The sequence below is a fragment of the Pelodiscus sinensis genome, chromosome 2 (assembly GCF_049634645.1).
Source record: "Pelodiscus sinensis isolate JC-2024 chromosome 2, ASM4963464v1, whole genome shotgun sequence".
Lineage (NCBI taxonomy): Eukaryota > Metazoa > Chordata > Testudines > Trionychidae > Pelodiscus > Pelodiscus sinensis.
The window spans coordinates 152,709,109-152,723,854 of NC_134712.1; the positions used below are offsets into that span (position 1 = coordinate 152,709,109).

At 42.8% G+C, this 14,746-nt stretch overlaps 1 protein-coding gene across 10 annotated transcripts in view; it reads right to left on the minus strand.

The window, feature by feature from the left end:
• Nucleotides 1-14,746, minus strand: part of FHOD3 (formin homology 2 domain containing 3) — a 590,681-nt gene that overhangs the window by 352,925 nt on the left and 223,010 nt on the right. The gene's annotated exons all lie outside the window — the stretch shown is intronic.

Genomic DNA, 14,746 nt, shown 5'->3' on the forward strand with positions numbered 1-14,746 from the left:
ACAGAGTTAAATTTCTGCATCTCTTCAACATATCTTCCTGTAGTTGTCAACATTCCATTTCCAGTGCCCTGAAAATGCGAGGTGAGATACTATACTTTCAAAATAGAAAGTGAAGCAACATGCTCATTGCCAGTTAATATATACTGTCGTTCTTACTTATAGAACTATGCTCACACGGTCAACATAGTGCTAGCAATGCATGGACATCACTGACTCAATGAGATAATACAGAGATCAGCCTGCCAGTGCAATAGCTACATTTGTAGTATCAGGGCTTATACCTACTGCTGGCTGCAATCACTAGAAGGTAGTAACATGATCACTTAAGAGATTTCAACAGAGTAGTTTGTGTCATAGTTTTAGCCAACAGAGAGCGCCAAGATCACATAAATTTCAGTGTGACTCTCTAGGGCCACCTTTTCCTGTACCCAGAATGCGCAGTTGTGTAGGGCACCTGAAATTTGGGCACCACTGAGTCTTAATGTCCATCCACCTGCCTCTCCCTATCCCAGTTCTGTGGCTCTGCTTCTTCTGGAAAGTATTTAGTTAACTTCAAAGTGAAAAAGCCTGCCAGAGCTATTAGCAGAACACTGAACCTGTGAAAGAGCCATTCAAGTGGTAATGAAGCCATTGAATAGGCATTTGCCAAGCCCAGGTATATATACTGTCAGTTTCTGAATTTACTGTGATAGAAATGTAGCTGTGTTAGTCTAGGGTAGCTGAAACAAAATACAGGACTATGTAGCACTTTAAAGACTAACAAGATGGTTTATTAGATGATGAGCTTTTGTGGGCCAGACCCACTTCCTCAGATCAAATAGTGGAAGAAAATAGTCACAACCATATATACCAAAGGATACAATTAAAAAAATGAACACATATGAAAAGGACAAATCAAATTTCAGAACAGAAGGGGGATGCGGGGGGGGGGGAAGGGAAGGTAAATGTCTGAGCTAATGATATTAGAGGTGATAATTGGGGAAGCTATCTTTGTAATGGGTAAGATAACTAGAGTCTTTGTTAAGACCCCGGCGTAAAGTGTCGAATTTTAGCATGAATAACAGTTCAGAGGATTCTCTTTCAAGTGCAGTTTTAAAAGGCTTTTGAAGCAGGATGCAGGTAATTAAGTCGTTGAGACAATGTCCTTTCTGGTTGAAATGGCAAGAAACTATTTTTTCTTTGTAAATATAATTTATGCTATCATGTGCTGAAAGTGTCCATCTGCTATGTACATTGGACAAACGTCTCAGACACTTCGCCAAAGGATCAATGCCCACAAAACAGATATTAGACAGGATCACAAAGAAAAAACAGTTTCAGAGCATGTTCCAACAGGAGACAGTGTTGAAAAGGGAGTAACTCAGCTCAGAAGCAGGAGGCGGCAGGAAGGAAAACAGACCTACCCTGAATGTTCCTGTCCAAAGGGAATAGAGAAGCCTTCTTAAGGGAACAGGATAATGAACTTGACTAGGGCTGAAGGCTGGGCTTCCTTTCTATTTCTGTTTTGTTTTTTTATGTTTGCTTGTTTGTTTGTTTCCCAGAAGCTGCAGGAGGAAAGCAGAGGTAGGAAGTGACTCAAGTGGCATATGTGAGAGGAGTCCCCAGAGAACCCTAAACACTGCTGACCCTCCTAGGGCCTTGGGTCAGAGCCTAATGGAGTGGATTGGCCTGGGCTGCCCGATCACTGCCCACATGACAGGGTGGGTGTTAACCACAAGGCCATCCAGGTCACCAACAACACAACAGGTTGAACCTCACTAAGACAGGACTGAGTGGTCCAGCAACCGGAGAATACCTGTGGAGGGCTGGTGGCTGAGAGTCCTGCAGAGGCAAGAGCTGGGTGGGCATGCTGCAGAGGGACTATCTGGCAGGGCAGCAGGGCTGGCCAGGAGACCACCAGCCGGCCCAGGGTTGAGGAGGCCGCAGGTGTGGGACCAGAAATAATCTCCTCTGGTTCAGCAAAATCCCTCATCCAGGACCGGTCAGGTCCCAAGGATGCTGGACCACGGATGTCCAACCTGTAGTAAAAGACCTATAATTCTAACAAAATGCCAAATGTGTATATTATTTTTGTCTGATATTTAACACTCTGAGGGTATGTCTACACTACCCCGCTAGTTCGAACTAGCGGGGTAATGTATGCATACCGCACTTGCTAATGAAGCCCGGGATTTGAATTTCCCGGGCTTCATTAGCATAAGCGGGGAGCCGCCATTTTTAAATCCCCGCTGCTTCGAACCCCGTGTAGCGCGGCTACACGGGGCTCGAACTAGGTAGTTCGGACTAGGGTCCTATTCCGAACTACCGGTACTCCTCGTGAAACCTACCGTGAAACTCCTCGGACCCTAGTCCGAACTACCTAGTTCGAGCCCCGTGTAGCCGCGCTACACGGGGTTCGAAGCAGCGGGGATTTAAAAATGGCGGCTCCCCGCTTATGCTAATGAAGCCCGGGAAATTCAAATCCCGGGCTTCATTAGCAAGTGCGGTATGCATACATTACCCTCCTAGTTCGAACTAGGAGGGTAGTGTAGACATACCCTGACTGTTTTATTGTATGTACAGGATGGAAATGGAAACTAAATTTAGAAAATATCTTCTTTGACTTACAGTTCCTTAGCAGACCTAGAGTCTGACACTACTTGAATTTGAGAAATGTGCACATTAGTATATTTATTCAGAATATCAATTTGACAAAATGTATATAAAGTAGCAGTTGTTACTACCTGCAATATCACAAAGTTGTGAACTAATGCAATAATTACAGAGATTCCGTTGCAATTCTAAAGAGGACTCTACAAAATATGATGCTTGAAGTGGTAGAAAACAAATATTCAGAAGTTCTAAAGTCTATTTACTTGAATAACACAGTGCACAATTCTGACAGAATGGAACTCCATAGTGAACAGAACACAAGTCTGACCTCTGACAAATACCCACCCTGGGCTGATTTTTCATAGCAAAAGCTGTGTGGTGATGTGTAACATAACCACAAATCGTTTCTCATCTCCAAAGTATTCTGACAGTACAACATCAAACCTCCCCAGTCAGCCAGCGACCATGCAATTTCCAGTGATTCAGCAAGTCCTTTCTGTTATTTCTAGTGACTACAATGGCATCTCGTTACATTTCCCAAGCAACTGAGAAAACTCAAGTCTGGGTGGAAATTGCTGAAGGTGATTGTGTAATTTAAAGACCAGTCACAGGGCTTGGCAATAATTTTCCATGTTCTACTTGTCAACAGTAAAGTAAGTGGTCTTTGTCTGAATAGTTGTGGGGACCAGGAGGTGACAAAAGCAGGAAGGAGAGCGTAGGCCAGTTGGACTCACTACAGAGGATGAATGAAAGTTTTTGAAGTCTAGGACTTCTGGGGAGAGGTCTGTCAGGAAAATACAAGGAAGTGAAGTCAGTTACTTCTTCCCTTGATTCCTCAACAAGCTGGGTTATGGGAATAGTAAGGTGCAAAAGGAAACTCAGCTTTCATTTTTTGCAATTTCATGTGGCTTTAAGTCATACGGTGACATTTGTCAGCTCATATCTCATTTTACAGCATTATAAGAAGTGAAACCTACAATTCTTTTTATTTATTTGTTACTTAATAAGATTTTTCATGTCTCCTCTGTCCCTCCCATCCCCACTTTAGGAGTAGCTACATTTTGTGTCAGTGAGAAACTCATATCTCTGTCTGAATCATAATTCTGTCATTTTTAAAATCACACGAGTCAATACTCGCTCCTGGGTCTAATTTACTACTTCTCCTGCCTTAAAGATTTTGGCATTAGTTAGTATAAGAAAGGAATTGTCATAAATGTACGAACACCTAATAAGACAAAGTGACATGAAGGCCTCAAGCCTATGGACTGGATCCAGCTAAACAGGTATGACATGTCAAGCTCTTCATCTCCTTGCAAACTCGGAAAGTGGGTATTTGCTTGAGAACACCTAGTTCTCTCTGTAAAGTTCACACATTTTTAGACATGGCGAAGGCCTTGGGGAACTTTAGACTTTAGAGTTTGGTTACAAGGGCCCACAGGTCGGCAGCCAGATGTGTGGAGTTGTTCTGTTTTTCATCTCTCTCAGTTCAGGATGGGCCTTCCTTTGCAAGCAACACAACTCCCCCGAGACAAGATCAAAGCAAAATCAAAAGAAAATTATATGAAAATGATGACATCTCCTACAGGATCACAGTGATAATTCCAGGCAGGGTCACCAGAGGTTAGCATTCACAAGGATTCAGTTTCTGACCCACATTTATCTTGATTTATTAGGTAGCATAGTCAGGTGGTATTGGTCTAGGTACAATCTTAGAATGAAACAGAGTTGAGCCTGAGCAGACAAGTTTTGATCAATAAGTTCTCTCAAAATTAAAATTAGTATTTCTGTAGTACTTAAAAAACAAGGCCAGCAAGCCTGAATTTCATACATAGAATAAATATGTATGATAAAATAATGGATATCAACCACTGAGATGTGTGATGAAATTCTTTCATTTCATATACAAGGGAAACTGCGCCAGACTGTCAGAAGTGATATCAATAACAGCACTGCAATTAGATGGATTGACTTAAAAACACACAAATAACTGACCTAAGGGAAATTGGATGACTGTTATGCTTCATATGGCCCAGACAAAGGACAGAAGAGTTTCCATTTTGTATGCCCTAGCTATCATATGTAGAGTAAAAATAGGGACAGACAAATCATATTAGTGAGTTCCACATGAAGGCCCAATGCCATCAACTTCAAGGGCAAAACTTTGAAGTAAACTACACAACATGGATTGGAAAAAGGTTGATGGGGGTGCCCATCTTTTAAAAAGGGAAGAAGGACAATCGAGGGAACTACAGACCAGTCAGCCTCCCCTCAGTTCCCAGAAAAAAAATCAAGTAAGTGATCCTCAAGGACTCCATTGTGAAACACTTGGAAGAGGGGGAAGTGATCAGGAATAGTCAACATAGATTCCCAAACTGCAAATCATGCCTGACCAACCTGATTGCTTTCTATGATGAGGTAACTGGCTCTGTGGACATGGGGGAAGGTGGTGGACATGCTGTACCTTGCCGTTAGCAAAGCTTTTGATACTGTCTCCCACAGGATTCTTGCCAGCAAGTTTAAGAAGTATGGATTCGATAAATGGACTGTAAAGTGGATAGAAAGCTGGCTAGATTGTTGGGCTCAATGCGTAGTGATCAATGGCTTGATGTCTTGTTGGCAGTCGGTATCAGGCAGAGTTCCCCAAGGGTCGGTTCTAGGGCTAGTTTTATTCAACATCTTTATTAATAACCTGTATGAAGGGATGGATAGCACCCTGAGCAAGTTTGCAGATAACACTAAGCTAGGGGGAGAAATAGATATGTTGGAGGGTAGGGATAGGGTCCAGAGTGACCTAGACAAATTGGAGGACTAGCCAAAAGAAGTCTGATGAGATTCAACACGGACAAAATGCAGAGTTCTGCACTTGGGATGGAAGAATCCCAAGCACAATTACAGGATGGGGACCTACTGGCTAAGCAGCAGTTCGGCAGAAAAGGACCTGGGGATTATAGTGGATGAGAAGCTGGATATGAGTCAACAGTGTGCTCTTGTAGCCAAGAAGGCTAATGGCATATTAGGGTGCATTAGGAGGAGCACTGCCAGTAGATCTAGAGAAGCAATTATTTCCCTTTACTGCATCGAATTCTGGGGCCCCTATTTCAAAAAGGATGTGGATGCATTGGAGAAAGTCCAGCGGAGGGCAACCAAAATGATTAGGGGGCTGGAGCACATGACGTATGAGGAGATGCTGAGGGATTTGGGCTTAGTCAGTCTGCAGAAGAGAAGAGTTGGAGGGGGGTGGATTTGATAGCAACCTTTAACTATCTGAAAGGAGGTTCCAAAGAGGATGGAGAGAAGCTGTTCTTAGTAGTGACAGGTGGCAAAATGAGGAGCAATGGTCTTAAGTTGCAGTGCGGGGAGGTCTAGGTTGGAAATTAGGAAAAACTATTTTACTAGGAGGGTGGTAAAGCACTGGAATAGGCTACCTATGGAGATGATAGAATCTCCATCACTATAGGTTTTTATATCCCTGCTTGACAAAGCCCTGGCTGGGATGGTTTAGTTAGGGTTGGTCCTGCTTTGGGCAGGGTGTTGGATTCAGTGACCTCCGGAGATCTCTTCCAAGGATTCTATGATTGAATAAAGGGGGTTGTTTTTTTAGGAAGGGCAGCAGCTGCAGCAGCTAATCACACTGTAGGCAATAACCCAGATTATGAAATAGTACGTAAAATCTGTATGGTTTTATCTTGGGGTCAGATCAAAATGGGAAAAGACCAAATTTCTGATTCAGCTAAAAATGGTGGAAAACTCATGCAAACTACTGATCTTCTAAAATTGTCACTTCTAGAGTAGGGAGGTTAAAATGGTTAATCGGTTGATGGTTAAACGCTGTGGATTCCTACCACGTCCATGTGGTCCCTCTCCACCTAGTCCACCAGATGCTCCACGGCCAGAGCTGGCTATCTGGCCACTGCTGGAGTCCACTGGCAAGGGCCGGTTAACCAGTAAGTGTACCAGTAAGCCTCATGCTTACTGATAGGCTTACTGGTTAACAGTTTAACATCCCTATTCCAGAGGGTCAAATCTAATGATACCAACATGTGGGACAATCAAAAGAACAGCTCCTGAGAGTTTGTTGCCATCAAATCCAAGGTTAAATTCTAGCCTTGTTTTTATCCAAGAATCCAAATCCTTGCTTAAAACTCACTGCGCATGATAAAATATCTATTTAATAATAATAATGTCATCAACTGTCATATGAAGACACACTAATCACTTTAGTACACAGTACTGCACAACTGGCTACTGAAAATTCACTGAATGATCCCTCCTTATGGAAAGTTAGTCACTGGCCACTGCAGGAGTCAGAGGACCAAAGAGTCTCTCCTGATGGCATAGGATGGTGTGGGAAATCCTACATTCCTAAAAGTATCTTCTTAAGGCATTATTCAAACTTAGTAATCAGTTTAAATCACTTAATGTCAGCAAACATCTAATGTAGGGTACAGAAGGGTACAGCTGTACTAAAGTAAATTAAGGAGGGTGGGAGGGGAGGGTCCCTTTCAGGAGGGTCCCTTTCAGGCACACTCATGTAATTTGCATTCAAGTCAGTGGAAATTAAGTGTATGCAACTGAAAAGTGAACTGGCCCCTGAGTATGCTACCATGAACATAAGAAAAACAGTAAAAAAAAAAAAAAAAACCATGGGATTAACTGCACCTCCAAAACTATGAACAAAGCTTCAGTCCAGCATGTCAGTTCCAAAAGAGACAAGCAGCCATTCTTCTTTGGTTACTACCAAAGTATACTCTCAAGCAGTGATGCTTAGACCTCAGGAGCCAAATGAGCAATCAGCCTTATCCGAAAGAGCCGCAGGAGTATGAAATCATTGTTCCATTTGTTATTTGTGTATAAACAACATTATTTTCACAGCAAAATGGCTGACTGTATTCTATAAATTAATTAATGACTGTCAAAACATCTCAATTGGTTAATAATTAAATCACACAATGTTTTAATACCAAGTACTGCACAGAGCAGCAGGGGACACATTAAAGACCCGCTTGTGACTCCTGAGCCTCAGTCTGAGTATCACTGCTATAAGATTTCAACCTAGTTTATTGCTGTAATAGACCTTTCAAACAACCTAGAGAACAAACAAGGCTTCTCTAACAATTTTTAATCGTTTTAGAAATGATAGGTTCTGAAAGAGAAGTGACTTACCAAGCAAACAGTTTTGAGCACGAAGCACATAATTTGATAAAATTAGATTTTTAAATCTTTAATCGGAAGAGTTATCAAATGTGTATTGTAGCATGAACAGATCATTTCTATAATCCTGGCATGTAACATAAATGCACAGCTGTGTCTATGTATCTATCACTTCCCCAAAGCACCTATCACCATCAGATCTAAGTACTGCATATTTCATAAATAAAGAGCATGGAATATGCCTAAAATGGCATAAGTGGGTCATCTAAAACGCGGTACATAAAACGCTTCGATCTAAGTCCTCAAGATACCAACATTAACTGTACTACAATGATAATTAGAAAGAAGTGATAAAGCAACAGTTTTACTCCACTGAACATTATTACTGGTACTACAAGATAAATTTGCCATTTTTCCCAAACACTCTACTACGAAGGTCTTCTAAAAGCACACCCCACTTGGCAATATTAGTAAATTGCTAGGATTTTTTTTTTCACCCTTTCACAGGTTTTCCCTCCAGTTCAGGAAAATATCATCCGTTGAGGACAACTCTCAAGCACTGTGCTCAAAGTTAAGCATATGTTCTTAAGTGCTTTCCTACACTGAGATGGATTTAAACGTGTACCGGTGCCTTCCAGAATCAGAATGGAAAGAAGGAAACATCATCTTGTTTTTGAAACACATGACTGGAATACATAGGATCTGGGTTCCGTTCCTAGCTCTACCACAGATGTCCTGTATATATATCTGCAAGCCACTTAATCTCTGTGCCTCTGTTCTCTGTCTGTAACGTGTGAATAGCAACACTTCGCTACCTCATGGGGTTCCTATGGGAATAAATTCACTGATGTTTGTGAAGTGCTCAGATATTACAGGAGAAGGGGACCATGTATATATGGAGTCTAGACAGAGAGAATATGAAAATTGATCCCCTAGTAGCACCTCATGTATCTATTATCACACTGAGCCATGTGTAAATACAGGTCAGAAACAAAAACTGATTCAGTCAAGCAGATAGTAAAATGGGTTTGAACTAGTGAAATCTATTCCAGTAAATCCATTTAATCTAAGGCAAACATATTCCCGAAAGGGAAAACAGGACACTATGTGGGGCTAACCTGAGCCCTGTGTCCTCTTCCCCCCAGGGCCTAGCCTGAACTACTCTTCTGAGTCTCTCCCCATTCAGAGCTGGACCGAGCAATTCACTGGAATCCTTCTGCCCTCACCCCCAACCTCAGCATGAGGCTGGCGTTGCTTTTCACCCAAGCCCTGCCTGACCCCTCCTCCCCACTCACATAGAACTGACACCACAGTTTGCCCTCCATGTTCCCCTACTCCACCTTTTTAACAAACGTGGGTGAGTGGCCTGTTCATTCTTGCCAACTGCTCAAGTCAGAAAGAGCAAAAGGGACAAATGCCCACTTAAAAAAAAAAAGTCAGAGCAGCCAGGACAGGAATTAAAAAGGCAATTTCCCAGACAAATGGGGCATATGGTCATCCTACTTTAAACTTCATTGCCCTGTCTCTCTTAAGTGACAGCAGAGGTTACAGTTTCTTCATTATGCTGCTCTGGAAAGCACTACATTCATTTGTTAGCAAGTTTATTTAGGCATGCTTCTATTAAAATGAACACCAAAACAAACCTCTCTCTCTGCCTATGTGTACACTGGCGCGTTCTCATGCAAAAACTCTTTTGCAGAAGAGTTCTTCTGCAAAAGCTCTTCCAGGAGAGAGCATCATTTTAACCATAGGGCTTTCTTGCGCAATAAATTCATGTTGCCTGTCTACACTGGCCTCTTCTGGAAGAGCTCTTGCGCAAGAGGGCTTATTCCTGAGCGGGAGCGTCAGAGTTCTCATGAAGAAGCCCTGATTTTATACATTAGAACATCAGTTTACTTTTGCAAGAATGTGCGGCCAATGTAGACAGGCAGCAAATTTTTGCGCAAGAGTGGCCACTTTTGCGCGAGATCGCACCAGTGTAGACACAGCCAACGTGTCTCTCTTTTTCTCTCTCTCTCTGTTCGTGGTTGCATGTGTCATATGTACATTATGCAAAACAAAAGCAGCTTTGAGCAACCGAGAACCCAAGCTACATGGAAATAAAGAGTTTTGATAGCACTGTGACATCATAAAGTATAGGGGGAAGAATCACATTCTGTAGTATTTTGAAGGTAAACTAACATTCTTAAAAAAAAACAAAACAGCTGAGATTCTAAATCCTTAACTGAATACATGAGCATATGTTGAAAAATACAAATAAATGCATTTATAAATGTCAACTCAAAGACTTTTTACCTGCCAAGACTGGAGGTCAGGACTATGTATTTATCCTGGAGCAGTTGATGACATCATTAATGCTTCATGGAATGTAAGGAATGCAGCTCTCCACATATTTTAAGTGTTAGTGATTAGGCCAGCTCTTACAGGGGGAAACAAAGATCCCAGAACTCTAGACTTGGCAGGTAAACAAGGGTCTAATTCTGGGAGATGTTGAGTATTTGCAACTCACAGAGCAGCTAATGAGGACCAGGTTTTCAAGGGTTCAGCGCCAATAATTGGGACCAGATTTTAAAAAGAGCTCAGCACCCAATCAGCTAAACTCCTTTCAAAAATCAATGCACTGAGTATACAGGAGTGGAGTAATTTTGGAAGATCTGTCCTGCATGTTCAGGTTGCTCTGCATTACTCAGAATAAAGGAAGGGAATGACTCTTCAACTAATCTTTCTTTAAACAAAGAAAGGTTTTTTACACTAGATCTATTTTAATGCTATCATTTTTACGCTAGATCTATTGTATGCTAATTACATTGGATTGTAAGGTATTTTCTTTGTTAAAAGCACTTTAATATTTTAATTTCAAGCATACTGTAAAATATGGCTTTAACATTTACCACTGAATCTACCCAGTGCTACAAGATGGTCAGAGCTAGACCAGACTAACACTGCTGCATCTCTATCATTATATCAACTATGTTTCTAGCCTTTCTGGTTATGAAACAACCTTGAAAATGTGAGCAGAGTTATAACCAATGTAGTGTTGTCTTTTCAGTCTAACAGCCTGAACGAATAGGCCTGAAACATGTCAATCACAAATCAATGGAGTGTTAACTGTGTAGCCCAGTGGTCCCCAACCTTTTGAGGTTGTCGGGCGCCAGGGACGTGGCCGTTCGCCCGTCGGGCGCCCGGGGCCGGGGCTCCCCCATAGCCATGCGCCCGGGGCCCCCCCCATAGCCACTCGGCCGGGGCCACTGCTCCCCCCCCGCAAGCGCCGCGCGCCCGGCGCTTCCTCCCCTCCCCCCCGCAAGCGCCGCGCGCCTGGGGCTGGGGCTTCACCCCCTCCCCACCGCAAGCGCCGCGCGCCCGACGCTCCCTGCAAGCGCCGCGCCATGTGCCCGGGGCCAGGCCAGCCCCAAGCACCTGGTGGGCGCATGCAAATGCCCCCACGGGCGCCATGGCGCCCGCGGGCACCGTGTTGGGGACCACGGGTGTAGCCTATTAATGGAAAATTTTATATCCAAATAAATATAACAGTAAGCATTGTACTAATTAGTTCATATTTATTCATTCATAATCTTTTAATTTTTCATGTAAATGAAGCTGTCATGGAATTTCCTATGAGCTACATGTTTAGTCAATGTTCATAAGGCCCTGTTTTTACTATTGCTTGCCTTAATATCAGATGTTAATATCAGATGTTGTGTCTAAGTTTGAATTGCTAACTTATAAAGCTAATATTGCAAGCTTCCACAAGGCAGATGCTTGTACCCCAGGTTTCACTTGAACTGTACCCTACCCTAATTATATCAAGGGATTCTTGACACTTTATCTTATTTCACATATTTACCTCTTACCTATGCTGCAAATTAATGGATCAATATCAACCTTAAAAAAAATACTTGTATCTGTTTTTAACCTATCATTGTATCAAGTAACCCTTGAAGATGACACTAATTTAAAGTGATTAGACAAACTGATATTTTTAAGAATGTTTCAGATTGTTTACTTTGTGCTTTTTGAGAACATTTTGGGTATCCTGCTATGTCATGGTTGCTGATGTCTAATCAGTTTCCCTCTGTTGTTTGTGGCTCTTTCACACTTCTCAAAAGGGAGAGAGGAGATTTTAAGTAAATAAAATATTACGGTAAAATCACTACATTTGACACGGGGACTCGGGCACGTGAAAAGCTTGAAACAGTTTTAACTAATTATTTTTATTTGACTAATTTTCACATAATTGGTGTTCCTTTAAAGTCCTACTCCAGTGTCTTTGTGATGCTTTTCTGAGAAGTGCTGAGCAACCTCAGTTCCTATTTACTTCAGTGGGAATGAAAGATACTCAGTATGTTGTACAAAACACAGTCACACCCCATGGGACCACCTTACAGAGAAATGAAAGCAGAACAAAACACCCTAGACAGTCCAGATTTAAAAAAATGGGTCACCTCACAAATTATATGGTCAGTAAGGCATAGTCTGAATCCTAAAATAAAAATTCCAAGACAACTCTTAGCCCCCTGCAATAAATCTTTTTCTTTGTTAGAAAATTGTCCAGCCCTATCAGTCAATATCAAAACTTGATCAGACAGACCTTGATCAAATGTCAAACTCTGCAGATAATCTATCTGCTGCTAAAGGACTGTGTTTGAGGCCCAGCAGTTAATTATAACTGTGCCAGCAGCCCTAGATGTGAGCTTCATGTCCCAACCTGCTGACCAGTATAAGAAAGTCCCAAGAGTCACACCCCATCAGGCAGCACTCATATAAACACCTTTCACTCAGCATGGGGTCTGACAAACAATGAAAAGGCCCAGATAAGCAAAACAAACTTTAACCAGCAGAGACTTCTCATGGCACAGCTGACCAAACCCCCTAGGGAGAATTCAACTTAGCATCTTTTAGAAATATAACAGTAAAACAACACTACTTTATTAACTATTAAATGACCATACTAGAAGAAGAAGAAATAATTTTTAAAACCTCAAAACCTGGCTGTAAAATTCTCAAATTTTGTAAGGGGACACAAGGTTGGATTAGTACGCTCAACACCAATTTCCATTTTTTTTTTTGCTTGTTTTGTTTTTAACCTAACTACGTTCCAACTCACATGGTCTCTATAACATTGACCTGTAGTGAAATTTAGCAGAATGGGTAACTAAGAAGGGGTAACTAAGAGCACAATGGTCCACTCTTGAAAAGCTAATTGCAGGATGTGACTAATAGTCAAAAACCTGGAATTCTGCAGTAGCCTAATCCTATCCTATTTAGCATTTGTGTAAGTTTTTGTAGGATCAGAAAAACTTTCACTACACAATAGGGGATTAAAAACTAACAGCATATGGAAAATATTTTGGTTCTAATGTCCCAATATCACGGTGTAGGGCTAGAAGAAGTCTTATGGACCTTTTATTCACTCCTTCTCCCCTAATGTCTTAGCTGTAACGGACTAACATGCCTACCCCTCTGAAACACCTTAGCTGTAGTTTAACTTACTCTTTTCCCCTCTTTTCCGTTGTTCTTTGCTTTCCTGGTATTCCTATTTGTCCTTCATTTAGAGGTTTCTACTGTAAGAGACTAGGGATATTAAAATGTGTTTATGTAGTTAAACATGTAACTGGTGAAAATATCAGCAGTTACACATTTAAACACCCTCCTCCCCGCTCCCCACGCTGCTGCCCAGGGGAGGGGAGCCACGATTCACAGAAAGCAACAGCATGGGGGGGAGGGAGGTGCATGTAACCATGCACATTAACCAATGAGCCCTAAGTGTGAGAGGGCGCTCTGGGCTGAGGCAGATAGTTGGGGTGTAGGAGGTGATGAAGGCTCTGGCTGCGGGTGAGGGTTCTGGAGTGGAGCTGGTAGAGTTGCCAGGTGTCTGGTTTTGATCCGGACAGTCTAGTATTTGAGCTTTCTGTTCAGGAAACAAATTGAAAAAATATAAATGAGAAAATACAAATATCTGGTATTTTCTAAATAACATGTAATGTAGATTGTGATGTAATGTCAAGTATATTTTTGTTGAAACCATCTGGCAACCCTAGGAGCCGGGGCTGAGGGGTTAGCAATGTAGGAGGGGGCTCCAGGCTAGAGAGTGGGGTTGAACGATTCAGAATACAGGGGGAGGGCTGTGGGTTAATGCAAAGGGTTGGGGTGCAGGAGGGAATGAGGGCTCTGAGGTGGGCCCAAGGAAGAGGGATTTGTGATGCAAGGGAGGGCTCCAGGTTTGAGGGGGAGGGGATCAGGCCTGGAGGTTGGTGTGCAGGAGGGGGGTATAGGATCTGGACTGGAGTTGTGGAGTTTGAGGTGGGACTGGGGAAGAGGGTTTTGGGTGCAGGTGGCGGCTTTGGGAGGGGGAGATGGGGCTTACCTGGGCAGCTCCTGGTGCAGCAATAGGCAACCTAGGCTTGTGATGGGTCACATGAGTGGTCCTCCATCTCAGTGGGCAGCAAGACTGTTGTAACCCAGACAGTCTCCTAGGTTGGAGCAGTTTTACTAATTATGCTTGCATACCTGGAATTTGCAAGGGTGTGCCAACTGAACCATAGCAGCACTTTCAATGCAGAGGGAGCGTATGGGAATCAGCATGCACCTCACTTCACATGCCCTTGCTTTAAGTCTGTGTCACTTTAGTAATACCAGTAGGGAAAAAAAAAACTATGAAGATGGAAACCAGCGAAATAGTGGGCAACAATAAACAAAATGTCTCACGGGCCATACCTAAGTACCCATATGGCTGCAGGTTGCCCACCATTGTCCCTGGGAGTGATGCTAAGGCAGGATGCCTGCCTGTCCTGTGTACCATGCAGCGCCCAGGAAGCAGCCAGCAGATGCAGTTCCTAGGTGGGAGTTGGAGGCAGGCGGCTCCGTGTTGCACTGTGCATGCTGCTCTTGCCCACCAACACTGTCCCCCCTCCGCACTCCACTGGCCGGGAACCAGCCAATGAGCATGTGGAGCCAGTGCTCAGGGTAGGCGCAGCATGCAAAGCTCCATGCCGCACCACTGCCT